Consider the following 13,217-nt stretch of genomic DNA (forward strand, 5'->3'; position numbering starts at 1 on the left):
AAAAAAATCCCTTTACCAAGTATGAGAAAGTCAATTTGATCCAGGTGAGAGTCATGGTTGCTTCTGCTCTGCAGGTCTGGACAGACTGTTATCAGTGAAGAACATGCTATTACCCAAACATTATCAATTCCTTCATCTCAGGAGCTCATTTTGTGGAGACTGCAGAAGAGTGAGACAGTTGCATAAACGACCCTAACTGCAGGACCTATCAAGAGTTTAACATAACCCAGCTGAAATATGGGGAGAGATTTGCAAAGCTGATTGACAGGGCAGAATGTTGCTCTTTATCAACAGTGCACACTAAGGCCTTTGGACCTCACCCCACCCAGAGTCTGTTTGGTTGGAAAAATCTGAAAAATTAAATAGGATCTGTTCTCAGGGTGACAGGTGAGGAGTTCAAAAAATTACCTGATAGTGAATGATTGGCCTAATTGTAATAGTACATAAGTTGTAGCAGACAAGACAGGATACAGATAGGTAGACATGGAATACCGGAGATCAGAAAATATGCATGTATTTCAATCCAAGTCTGACATTCAACATTAATAATGTTTTCTTATTTTCTTCATATGATAATATGGGGAAAATCTTCCCAAGCAATACCTGCTGTAGCCAAAATCACAAGTCTAGATTCTTTGAGAATTAGAATACTTCCACTGACTAGACCATTCTCTACAACTATAATCACACATGCTTCATTGCAACAATGTAATGCTTTTTTCATTGTCAGTCTCACAATATTTTATGTGCTTAAAAAGCATTAGGAAAATGTTGAGCTATAGGCCACTATACCTCTGTATGTAAACTGTGTGCCCCACTCCTTCAGGACAATCTTGTGGAGAAGTGTAGAAGCTTTGGCTGCCATCTTGCAAATACCTTTCTTCAGTGTACTGTTTGGTTTTACAAACATATCTTTAAAAATAGATTGCTTTTCAAAATATGTTGTTTACATTGCTTACATAATTCTAACTAGAAATGACTGGGATTTCATTGCATGAAGCAGTCCTATACTTTCTCAGTGGGACTTAAACAAGTTAGCTCATTTATGGTGTATTATGTCAACCTTACCAGGGTGACCAGACAGGAAAGAACAGCCGGATAAGCTAATAGATTTCTTTATTGGCCAAGTGAGATTGGACACACAAGGAATTTGTCTTGGTGCAAATGCTTTCAGTGTACATAAAAGAAAAGATAAATTTGTCAAGAATCATAAGGTACAACACTTAATGATAGTCATAGGGTACAATAAGCAATCAAATCATACTAGGAAACAGTCAATATAAATCGTATGGATACAAGTGACAAAGTTACAGCCATACAGTCACAAGTGGGAGGGGATGGGTGATAAGGAGTGATGAGAAGATTAATAGTAATAGTAGTGCAGACTTTATAAATAGTTGGACAGTGTTGAGGAAGTTATTTGTTTAGCAGAGTGATGGCTTTCGGGAAAAAACCTGTCCTTGTGTCTAGTTGTTCTGGTGTGCAGTGCTCTATAGCATTGTTTTGGGGTAGGAGTTTAAACAGTTTATGTCCGGGATGTGAGGGGTTTGTAAATATTTTTTACAGCCCTCTTTGACTCGTGCAGTATACAGGTCCTCGATTGAAGGCAGGTGGGTAGTAATTGTTTTTTCTGCAGTCCTAATTATCCTCTGAAGTCTGTGTCTGTCCTGTTGGGTTGCAGAACCAAACCAGACAGTTATAGAGGTGCAGATGATAGACTCACTGATTCCTCTGTAGAACTGTATCAGCAGCTCCTTGGGCAGTTTGAGCTTTCTGAGTTGGTGCAGAAAGAACATTCTTTGCTGTGCTTTTTTGATGACATTTTTGATGTTAGGTGTCCATTTTAGGTCTTGTGATATGTTAGAACCTAGAAATGTGAAGGTCTCTACTGTTGATACAGTGTTGTCTACTATTGTAAGAGGTGGTAGTATGGGAGGGTTTCTTCTAAAGTCTACCATTATTTCCATGGTTTCACCATTTCTACAGTTTTACAATAACGTAATTCTATGTTATTGTAAAGCTGCATTAACAGAATCTTCCAAGTCTGAAAATATAATTTTCCCAGTGTCACCTTTACAATCCCATAACTTAGGGAGGATCTTTCCCAAGTCTCTTGCACAGATAAATTATCTTACTTGTAGCTGTGGGCTATGTTCCCTTTTATCTGACCATTCTTTAGCAGCATCTTTGCCCTGGACTCCCAAGGTCATTCCCAAATACCATTACAGTTATAAGATCCACTGAGCTCAAAGCAATTAAAAGTGACATAACTGATTTGTGAGATAGGAAGTACAAAGCAATTAAAAGTGACATAACTGATTTGTGAGATAGGAAGTACGTGGTAAAAATATGCCTGATCAGCTGTGTATAAATTTGCACATTTCAATTCCATACCAGATTAAATAAAGCCTATCTTTTTCATGCAGCCAAATCTTTTTGTACTCTAGAACAAGTAAGATAATTTATCTGTGCAGCGGAATGCGTTCTTAATTGGAATAATGTAGATATAAATATAAAAAAGCAAATGACTATAGCTCAGTGGAAGAATATATGTTTTGGGGCAGAAGTCCCAGGTCCAGTCTCCACCATCTTCTAAAATCCTGAACAGCTGCTGTCTCTCCGAATCTCCATATTGTTGGTCAGTGTTTCCCAACTTGGACAGTTTTGAGATGTGTGGACTTCAACTTCCAGAATTCATAGCAATGGTCATGCTGGCTGGGGAATTCTGGGAATTTAAGTCCATGCCTCTTAAAGTTGCCCAGATTGGGAAACCATGAGCTAGATGAGTAAGTTATCTAAGCATAAGGCAACTTCCTGCTTTTTTTAGTGTTGTGAATGAAATAACTCCTCAAAATTCATAATTATTGTTTCCTACAGATTTAAAGACATAGTGGAGAAGAGAGGAAAATAATAGGACATTCTCTTTCTTTGAACTAGGGATCAAAGCTTGGTGAGGGTGCACATGCTTTGCATATTAAAAGCATTGGGTTCAGTCCTTGGCATGTCCAGTGAAAAGGAAAAAGCCAGGAACAGACGTAAATGGCGGAGAAGCAAGAATAGTGTGAAGACCCTGGAGAATTGCTGTAGGAAGAGTAACTAATTGAACTAAATAATCAGATAATCTGATACAAAGGTATTTGCTTTGTTGATGTAAAGATTCTGTTAGTTGATATCTGTGTACTTAGAATGGGAATGGGGAATTTTCCTAGCCCTGGAAAGAACCCACCAGTGCTGGGAAATTGATATCTTTCTGCATCTTTCTGCATAAGAATAAAGACAAAAATGGGATAAAGGTTTGGCAGCAGAACTAGTTAATCCTGAAATAACGATATGTGGGAATATTCCTCCAGGGAAGCTAAATTGCATCTGCAGAGATATACTCCAGAAGTTAGTAAAACTTGAACCATCCAAAGCTTCCCAGGAACATTTAGTACAAAGGACATTAGTGTCAGAGAGGGCAGCCAATATACAGCTTAGACTCTCTTCATTTTAAGAACAAGCTTCACTAAGCACAAACTAGTTGGAAGTGATACATCAAAATTTCCAAATTCTCCAATACATGATGGAAAATATGGTAGTGCAATTTTGGTGCGGTTTGATTCAAGTGGTTCTATACCCAACCAGAAACAAAAATCCAATGTAGGACTAATATAATTTTCTTGACCCAAGAGAAAATTCTGATCTTATCAATGTGTTGATGCCTTGCAACATGAGATTGCTGTCTGGAGAAGTGAGATTGTTATGCGATAAGCAGCAGCAACATGCCTTGAAGGATGGCCGCACCTTTCTTCAAAGAGGACTTGGCAAATTATTTTGATCAATCTATAATGCAACTGCTTTATTCTAATTCCTTTTTCTAGACCTTCATACTTATTTTGGAAAATCCTGGATTTTCTAGTGGTTCACGATATGTTCCCCAAGATTTTTGAACATCAACTTTGGCCATCTTTCATAATCATGTAGAGCCACAGAAGAGCACTGAATGTATTTATGGAGCACTTTCAGGCTGTCAGGGGCAATATTCAAACCAGTTTTACATGTGAACCAACACAGGCTATGCTAAAATATACCCCAGATTTTCTTTTATAGAGAGAGGCCACTGTATAGAAGAGATTCTTTGAACTTTTTAAAAATCGCATCTCAAGGATAGTATACCAGCTGAGCAAAAATCTCCTTATTGTTTGTTTAGCGAGTACTGCACTGCGTTTATCAGGCATGATTCAAAATAGCAGGCTAATCCAGCAGAACAGGAAAAACTCTGAATTGCATAATACAACTGGTAGACACCAGCCATCTTTAGCTTTCCTAGAGATGTACTACAGCCTCCTGATTGTACAGTTCTGCAAACAAAGTACAACAACAAAGATGTTAAAAAAACAAAGTAGGGATAGCATACTTGTGCCCAGCATATAGACGTATGAAGGACAATCTGCACAGTAAAGTGTGCTATACTGGGGCATTTCCTATATCAGGGACTCCTGAAAACTTGCCTATACAGGAATAATGTTCCAGAGACCAAAGACAGACAATTGCCATCTAAATTTCCATAATGCATTGGAGGCATGATTAGAAATTATAGTGACAGCTTCGAGTACATGGAGATTCAGAGAGACAGCAGCTGTCCAGGATTGTAGGGGATGTTGGAGACGATCTTGGACTTTTGCACAAAGACATATATTCTTCCACTGAGCTATCGCCATTCGCTTTTTAAAGTTATCTACATCATTCCAATTAAAAACTCATTGAAATGCACAGATATCTTGTTCTAGAGATCAAAATGATTTGGGTGCATGTAAAAAATAGACGCATCAATCAGAGATTTTTATGGGTGAAAAAGTAGATGGCAGACTTGTCAAAATGATATCACAACACCTTTGGATAGAACCAGGCAGGTATCAGTGGTAGATTTGTAGAGAGAAACCAACTGTCCAAAAATTATAAGCTGATAGTTTTTTTAAATCTTTCACAGCACAATTCAAGTAGTTATGGGACTGATTCTCTGGAACCATATTCAGACTGAGAAAGTTTACTTTTTATTACTTAGTTTAAAAGGGTGATATGTTTTTTGCAAATAAAATTGAGTTGATGGAATGATTTGAAAACCTTACATTGAATATTATTTTTATAATTATAATTATTCGTATGTTCAGAAAAAGATCTGTGCAAACCATTCAGAAGGATTTCACAGCCAAATGATAGTTCTTGCAAAATCTCTGCACTTCTCCCCTTTTTCTGATCTGAGCAAACTGGTCATTGCTGTGAACTTATATTTAGATTTTCAAACCAAACAAGAGCTATTTAGGATACAAACTGATTTTCCTTCCTGATTAAACAAACATCTGCTGCTGGCCCCCGAAATTCACTATTCACAAATATTTGAACAAAACAGAACAGCCAACTGATGAGAGAAACAGAAACTGGTACACAAATATTTTAGCATACCAAGCCCATGTTCTTGTGCTATTTTTTAAAAGAATCCCATGGTCAGACATGAGTTTTCCAGTTATATTGTGACAATATTCAAGAAAAAGGAGCCAAAAATTCTATTTACAATGATCTTGAGGGTTCCTACGCTAGTTACACCAACATTTTGTAGCGTATAACTGATTACTACCACATTTTTTAAAATTTATCAATTATTGTAGCACATTATCTGGGTTCAGAATACCCCAGTGACTGCTTGGGAGTTGAAAACTTCAACAGAGCACCTGCTTTCAGAGTTTAAGCAAGTAGTTGGCAACATCTGTGCTTTTCTGTATTAACTGTGGAAGTCCCCTTTCACCAAAAAGAAACATCATGTTCTTCTTCCTGTTGTGAATCAAGCAAAGTCTGATCTATTTCAATAGTCTTTTACAGTTTAATGTCTCCATGTGTTTAATGGAATGACATATTTGCATAGAGGAAAGAGTCTTTTAGGCTATCTAATAAAGCTTGATGTAGCAAATCCAGGTTTAGAGATTCTGAAATAAATGGCTTTGCAAAAAAAACAAAAACCTAATAATGTTTTTGTTGAACGTCCTCCAATGAAAATTGACCAGCCTTCCAGATACTTGGTTTTACTAGTAAACTGCTCCAACATCAAAAAAGATCTTCCACTAATGTTCAAAATCAATGTTCCCATAGCAAATCTTAAACAGCCCTTGGGCAAGGTATTCTTCGTTTGTCTCTTGAATCCACCTCTATTTTGACATTACCATATTGTACATTTGTTTCCTCCCTTTTCCTTGGTCCAATAACCCAACTGAGAAGGGCAGGAAGAAACAATTCTATTATATTTTGCAGATGTATTCAAATAAATAAACTGTGCAAGGAAGTCCAAAAAGAAGTCCAGCAGAACTTAAGGTCTCCAAAGATTATTGGGACTTAGAAGATGTCTAATAAAGCTTATCATTAACACACTTCTACCAGAGACTGTCATTAGTCAAAATGTCTGTATTTTACTCAGATTCTAGCTATAATTATCAAGTGCCATGTTGGTTGAAAGGTGGGATCTTTGAGGCTCACTGAACTTGGTTATTGGTGCTCACTGACCTTGGTTATTTTCTTGCAGATGTTTCATTACCCAACTAGGTAACATTATCAGTGCTTAAAAGGAAGCGGGGTTTGCTCTCTGTTTACATACAAAGGTTTACCCTTCCAATGGTGGTGGTAGTATTCTTGGTGGGTCCTTGATTAGGTATATTGTTATGCTAGAGCAGGGGTGTTAAACTCACGTCGTCACAGGAGCATCACGTGATGTATCGGTACTTTTCCCCCCTTCGCCAAACTGGGCGTGGGTGTGGCCAATGTATGATGCATCTGGCCCGAGGGCCAGGAGTTTGACAGCCCTGTTCTAGAGAATCCCTGAAAGTCTGGCATTTAGACAAATCAACCATCAACACAGACACATAGAAATAAACATCTACTCATTATTCAAAAGAGACAATCAAAAAGCTGCATCTCCCTGCCAGCAATCAACATCCAGATAAGCAAAGATTAAAATTAAGATTAATACTAGTCCAACAGACAAACTTTAAATAATACAGTATCTTGACAGACTTGAACATTGAGCGCTATCTAACAAAATGAAATTTAATGGTGAAAAAGTAAGGTTCTACATTTAGGCAAGAAAAATTAAATGTACAGATACAGTAGTAGTACTGTAACTGTGAGAAGGATCTCAGAGTCCTAGTGGACAACCATTTAAATATGAGCCAGCAGTGTGCAGCTGCTGCCACAAAAGCCAACACAGTTCTAGGCTTCATAAACAGAAGGATAGAATCAAGATCACATGAAATGTTAATGCCACTTTATAATGCCTTGGTAAGGCCACACGTGGAATACTGCATTCAGTTTTGATCACCACAATGTAAAAAAGATGTTGACACTCTAGAAGGAGTGCAGAGAAGAGCAACAAAGATGATTAGGGGACTGGAGGCTAAAACATATGAAGAATAGTTACAGGAACTGGGTATGTCTAGTCTAATGAAAAGAAGGACTAGGGGAGACATGATAGTAGTATTCCAATATCTCAGGGGCTGCCACAAAGAAGAGGGAGTCAAGCTTTTCTCCAAAGCACCTAAGGGCAGGACAAGAAGCAATGAGTTGAAACTAATCAATGAGAGAAGCAACTTAGAACGAAGGAGAAATTTCCTGACCGTTAGAACAATTAATCAGTGGAACAACTTGCCTCCAGAAGTTGTGAATTCTCCAATACTGGAAGTTTTTAAAAAGATGTTGGATAACCATTTGTCTGAAGTGGTGTAGGGTTTCCTGCCTAGGCAGGGGGTTGGACTAGAAGACCTCCAAGGATGTGCTTGGCTGTGTGTGCAGTCACTTTGATTTGTGGGCATCAGTAGAGTAACTGGGGACAGCCGTTGAACCAACCATGCAAGCTCTGCAAAAGATATGGCTGCTTTCAAACTTTCAGAAGAGGCTCTTTGCTCATGTTACACATGTCCTCCCCTTTTGAATGCTTCATGTCGCCTAATGGCAAATGCAGAAAACCAATCCAAACAAAGTAAGTCAGCGATCCATATCCTGAATCATCAGAGATGCCTTTTGGATTTACTTTAGGGTTATTGTGACTTTCTATCATACACAGATCCTCCTAGGATTTATCAGCTTCGTTCGGTGTAGTGATATCCAGGAAAAGTATCAGCAGAGCAAGTTATCAACTTAACTCAGTTAATCAAAACTATAGTGTAGAACAGGGGTCCCCAAACTTGCAACTTTAAGACTTGTGGACTTCAACTTCCAGAATTTTCCAGCCAGCATAGCCTTTCTATTTGTATTTTTTCCCTCACACCATTGGGATGTTAATGTCAAATAGAGCCACATGTTACAGTGAAGAAGGGAATCTTGTCATGCCAATGAGGGACAAGCACAATGTAGTAACACAAATCTCTTTGCCCTGGTTACTATCTCTTAAGCAATAGCATCAACCTTCCTGTCAAATGATGCTAATCTTTTAAAATACTAACATTTTTCTCCTGCCATCTTACTTCAAATGTGTTCTCTTCTTTAAAGAGTTCATTATAGATAACTCTCAGCCAATCATTGAATCTGTCTTTTTTTCTTGAACAAAAGGCTGATAGTCTCAGGAATGGAAAAAGAGAAGATATAGCCACTTGCTCTTTGTAGAGACACATTCAGTTACTGATGTTGGATCTCCTAACCTATCTTCCTTTCAGGCCCATTTAAGCAGCCTCCAAGACGCCTTCTGCTCACAACATTCCAGCCTGCATTCCTTGGGGAATGAAGAAACTATCTCTGAGGTTCAAAAGCCTTGAGGGGAATGTCATTCAGGCTTTTTAGGGTCTTTTAACTAGGGATGTTTAGATTGGTCTAATGCCAATTTACATAAATGTTGCAGGTTTTAGATATTACTCCTCTTGGTTGATAATTAGAGCAACTTGTCTTTGTTCTCATATATATTGTCCCTCTGAAATACGGAGTTTTGCAACTTTCTCCCATATGTGCTTTAAAAATTCCACCTTTTTCTGAGGAATAATAATCAAATTTGGCTTCTATTCAAGGAAATCAGTAAGCAAAAGGAATATATTACTGCAGGTGTGATCATAGAACTTTCCAAGAGCCAGGGACTTTCACAGTCCAAGTTATTTACACTGGAAGAAACTGAACTCAGATCCGAAATGGAGCAGATTCCCTTGTTTCATGATGCTGAATTTGGTTCGTTTGCTGAGATTAAAGGTATTAGCAGCCTCTCTAGATAGACACTAACTGTGTAACAAACTTAGCAGTTGTTAAGTCTAATGAAAACACATGCTCGGAAGATGCACTGTATATTATTTTGTATCCAGAGGATTTTATTTTCATTGAATATTACTGCATAATCCATTAAAATTTCAGTTGAGAGAAATAAAACAAATAAAAGCCAAGTTTCTTTCTTTTAGAAAGGTGGAGCTTCTGGAAGGTGGAACACATGGGGAGTTGCTGTATGAAGTTTTTTTTAATTAACATTTTTATCAGATTATAGAATAAAATACAAAGCTAAAATACAAAAATATGAAAGCAAATATTAGGACACAGTGAGGAGGAAAAGGGGAAAGAAAAGTGAGGGTGGGAGGGAGGAAAGAAAAAAGCATTGACTTCCGACTTTCCCTGTTGCAGTAGAATAAAGCATCAACATCGAACCTCAACTTTTTACTTTTCCCAAACAATATAAAACTAGCCATTTCTATAACAACAAATCAATCTGTAGTTTTTTGAAGTTTTGAAACACTTGCTACAAAGTCAGTTTTAGGTTTTATATTTATTTATTGGATTTCTTAAGGCTGCCCAACTCCAGGAAGACTTGGGATTGCTTACAATATGCCCAATACATAGGTTAAAAACACAATTTAAAATATATCACTGCCTGAACTAAAACAGCATGCAAGAAAACCTCAGTGTCAGATTTCTCCACATAGACTCTAACCCCGTAACAAGAAGCCCTGTTTCTGCTTGTGTCATTTGACAACTGAAGCATCTGAGCTGGACTCTACAGTATAGCCATGGAAAGCACAGCAAGTCAGCCTATTACCTGCCTCGTGCTATATAACCTACCTTCTTTCATGACAGAAACTTCAGACTTTATCTAGTTCAGATGCAGTTATAAGCAGTCTGTTGAAGCTGGGTGAAGTAGGCTTCATTCTGTATTTGCAGCCTAATTCAAAGGAATTGCCAATTCAGAATGTAAAACATAAAATGTTAGATTAGCAGTTAAAAGTGGCTTGCTTGAGAGAGTGAGCATGTGTGTGAGTGTCTTACTGGTGCTGTTTCTCCCCAAGAGGACATATAAATATCTGGTGAAATTGCTCTGTAAGTGATTGTAGATTTAGATATTTAATTTACTCGGTTGTACTTTACTTTTTGGGGATGAATTCTGGTTTTATAATTTTTTACAAACTGCTAAGGTGACTTTGATAGGAAGCATGTAAAATATAAAAAAATAGGGAAAATAAGGGCAACCTGATAGTTTCTTTTACGCAGGACTAAAACTCTATAATTTACCCTCATTTTTGTATGTTGTTTCTTGTTCTCTTAATAAGATTTGTGCACCTAGCCTCCTCATGAAAAATAAACTCAGTTTTATTGGAAAATCATTTGTTTGGTTCTTGCATTTTCTTCCTTCCCTGTGATGTCTTAGGCTTGGCTTTACCTACTAGATGAAGAAGGCCTTGTCAAAGAATCATGGGATAATCTGTGACATATTGAGCAATATTGGTTGGGTCTCCAAATTCTGCTTTTATTGGGGGGGGGTTTCTAGTTTTTATTATTGTGAGCCACCCAAAGTGATGGTGCATAATATGAACAGAAATATAATTCAACAAACAAATACATAAATAAAATTGCTTAGGAATAATAGAGTGCCTTTCAAGAGGCACAGAGAGGTAGAAACTTACATTACCATAACATTTTAATTATTTTTTAAGGCAAATAACCTGCCTAGTTATGTTGCAGGATGACTGTCCACCCTGTACACTCTGACGGTATCCTCAGTGTAAAACTGGATTTCATTTAGGGTGCTCTGGGATATTCAGAGCTTGGAGTCATAATTAGTATATTGTAGCCTGTCATTTTTGTTAACATGCTGGTTGTTGCTACTGCTACTGCTACTGCAAATTCTTTGAAGATGATCTCACGCAATTTGCAATCCTTTGGAGGGCAGGTGCATCTTTTCCAGCTTCCACACGTATACTCAAATGTAAAATCTGGGCTTGAAGGATTTTTAAATTCAGAATTTGATTTTCAGTCGAGCTCCAAAGACCGCTGCTTTTATTCCAGCCAGGACAGCAGGATATTCAGCATCCTGGGGAGAAGACTGATCAGCAGTCACGGCAGCTACAGGCAGCTTCCCAACTATTTATATCGAGTCTCTCCCCCTCCTCCATAGAAAGATCTCTTTTGAAAGCAGTTCAAAGATTCATTTGGTGTTTCGTCACTGGGCATCTGTGACAGAACATGATGGCTGAATCAGGAGCTTGTTTCCAGGGTCTTCCAGAGCTACAGCACAAAAGCTGATGGCTTCCTATATTATGCTAGAAGCTGTCTTTCAAAGCCAAGGAAGAGGCATAGGATGGTCTTTAGTCTCTCAATCAAGGACTCCCTTTTCAATATCCAACCTGGTACATTCCAAAAGGACAAACTATGAAGTGCAACCCTGCAATAGCTTGGATAGTCAGATGCTTGAGGAAATCTGCTTCCCTTAATTTCATCGTTCCTTTTGCCATGTGTGAAAGAAATGACAAAAGAATGCCAGCTTTCTCTTGTTTTTTTCCCCTTCAATGGGTCCTGCCACCTTTAAAAAAAAAAAAAAGCACAGGCAGTGAATAGTATTCACAAATGCAGGAATGTAGGATTTTTGATAGATAGATGATGATATAGATAAATGATAGATTTTATATAGATGACAGAGATGATGGGGGGTGGGGGTGGGAAAAGAGAGAGAGAGAGACAGACAGACAGACAATTTTGTTTGAGTTTGGAAGCTAGGCAGAATCAGGTCTGACCAGGAATATCAGAATAGCAGGCTGAATTAGGAATTTGGAAAAAAAAATCTCAGGAGGCAACAGCGAACTAAATCTGCATTGCTGTGTCACTTATTTGAAGGGGACTTTAGTTCTTTCAAAAAGCTTGAATTATGGAACTGTAGATGTTCATTCTCAGTAGTAGAAACTTGTAGTAACATCTGGAATCTCCTTTGTGAGATGGCAATAAACTTGCATCACCTTCCTGCAATTTGGCAGATTATCTGAGCATCAGCCTTACTTTTAGGCATTTCTCCTTATGCATTTCCTGTAGGGACTCTCTTTGGCTACGCTAAATAAACTGGACAAAATCAACAAAACAAAATATACAAAAATTTCATATTACCTTTTTTTTTACTGTAATCCCAGCCTTTAGGTTTGTTTATGGTCTATTGCACAGGTAGACCTAGAAAAAACATGGTTTACATTTAAAGTTAAAAGTACTATATGTAGGTTGCTTAAATGAACTAGGAAGGGAGTCATGTTATGCTCTGAAAAATGAAGAGTTTCTGCCTTTTGAGACATGGACAGAACATGATCACACACTTGTACCTTGCTGGCTGGCAGTTAGAACAGGCTTGTGTGGGAAATGGAAGAAATATTTTGATAGTTTGACTTGAATAGTAAACGATGAACAATTTTGAATTTGTCCATCTACCTATAAGGAACCAGGACCAGAATGGGTGAATATTATAGATAATGCAAATTCTTACTTCTGGAAACTTGCTTGCTGATTTTTCACCATTTATATGTATGAACTTGTCATCATTCAATTCATTCTTTTAAGCATATCTTAATGTTGATACAATAATTTTAGAGCCACACACATTAGCATATCATTCAGTCTAATAAAACAGCTTTATCTACATACACATTCATATCCCTAACCAATACGCTTTAACATTGTCACAAGTATTCGCTTATTATTCATTCATAAATAAATTTAATAGTGAGGGGGACATCCTTATCTTCAGTGTTGAAATATTTATTAAATATTCCATTTAGTCCAATGCATGCTTTATTTCTATCATACACTACACACATTCAGTACCAACATTTCAGTTCCACATTCAAGTGAAAAAGTCTGTAAATCAAGCTTATTCACATTTTCCATACACTTTGTGCATGAAAAATGTATAATATGCTTTGTCACACTCCTGCAATCTTTAGGGACCAGCAGAAGAGCAACATTCTGTTTTGCACACC

The sequence above is a fragment of the Notechis scutatus genome, chromosome 1 (genome assembly GCF_049901735.1).
Source record: "Notechis scutatus isolate UNSWTSFEM ecotype Mainland chromosome 1, rNotScu1.2, whole genome shotgun sequence".
NCBI classification, from domain to species: Eukaryota; Metazoa; Chordata; class Lepidosauria; order Squamata; family Elapidae; genus Notechis; species Notechis scutatus.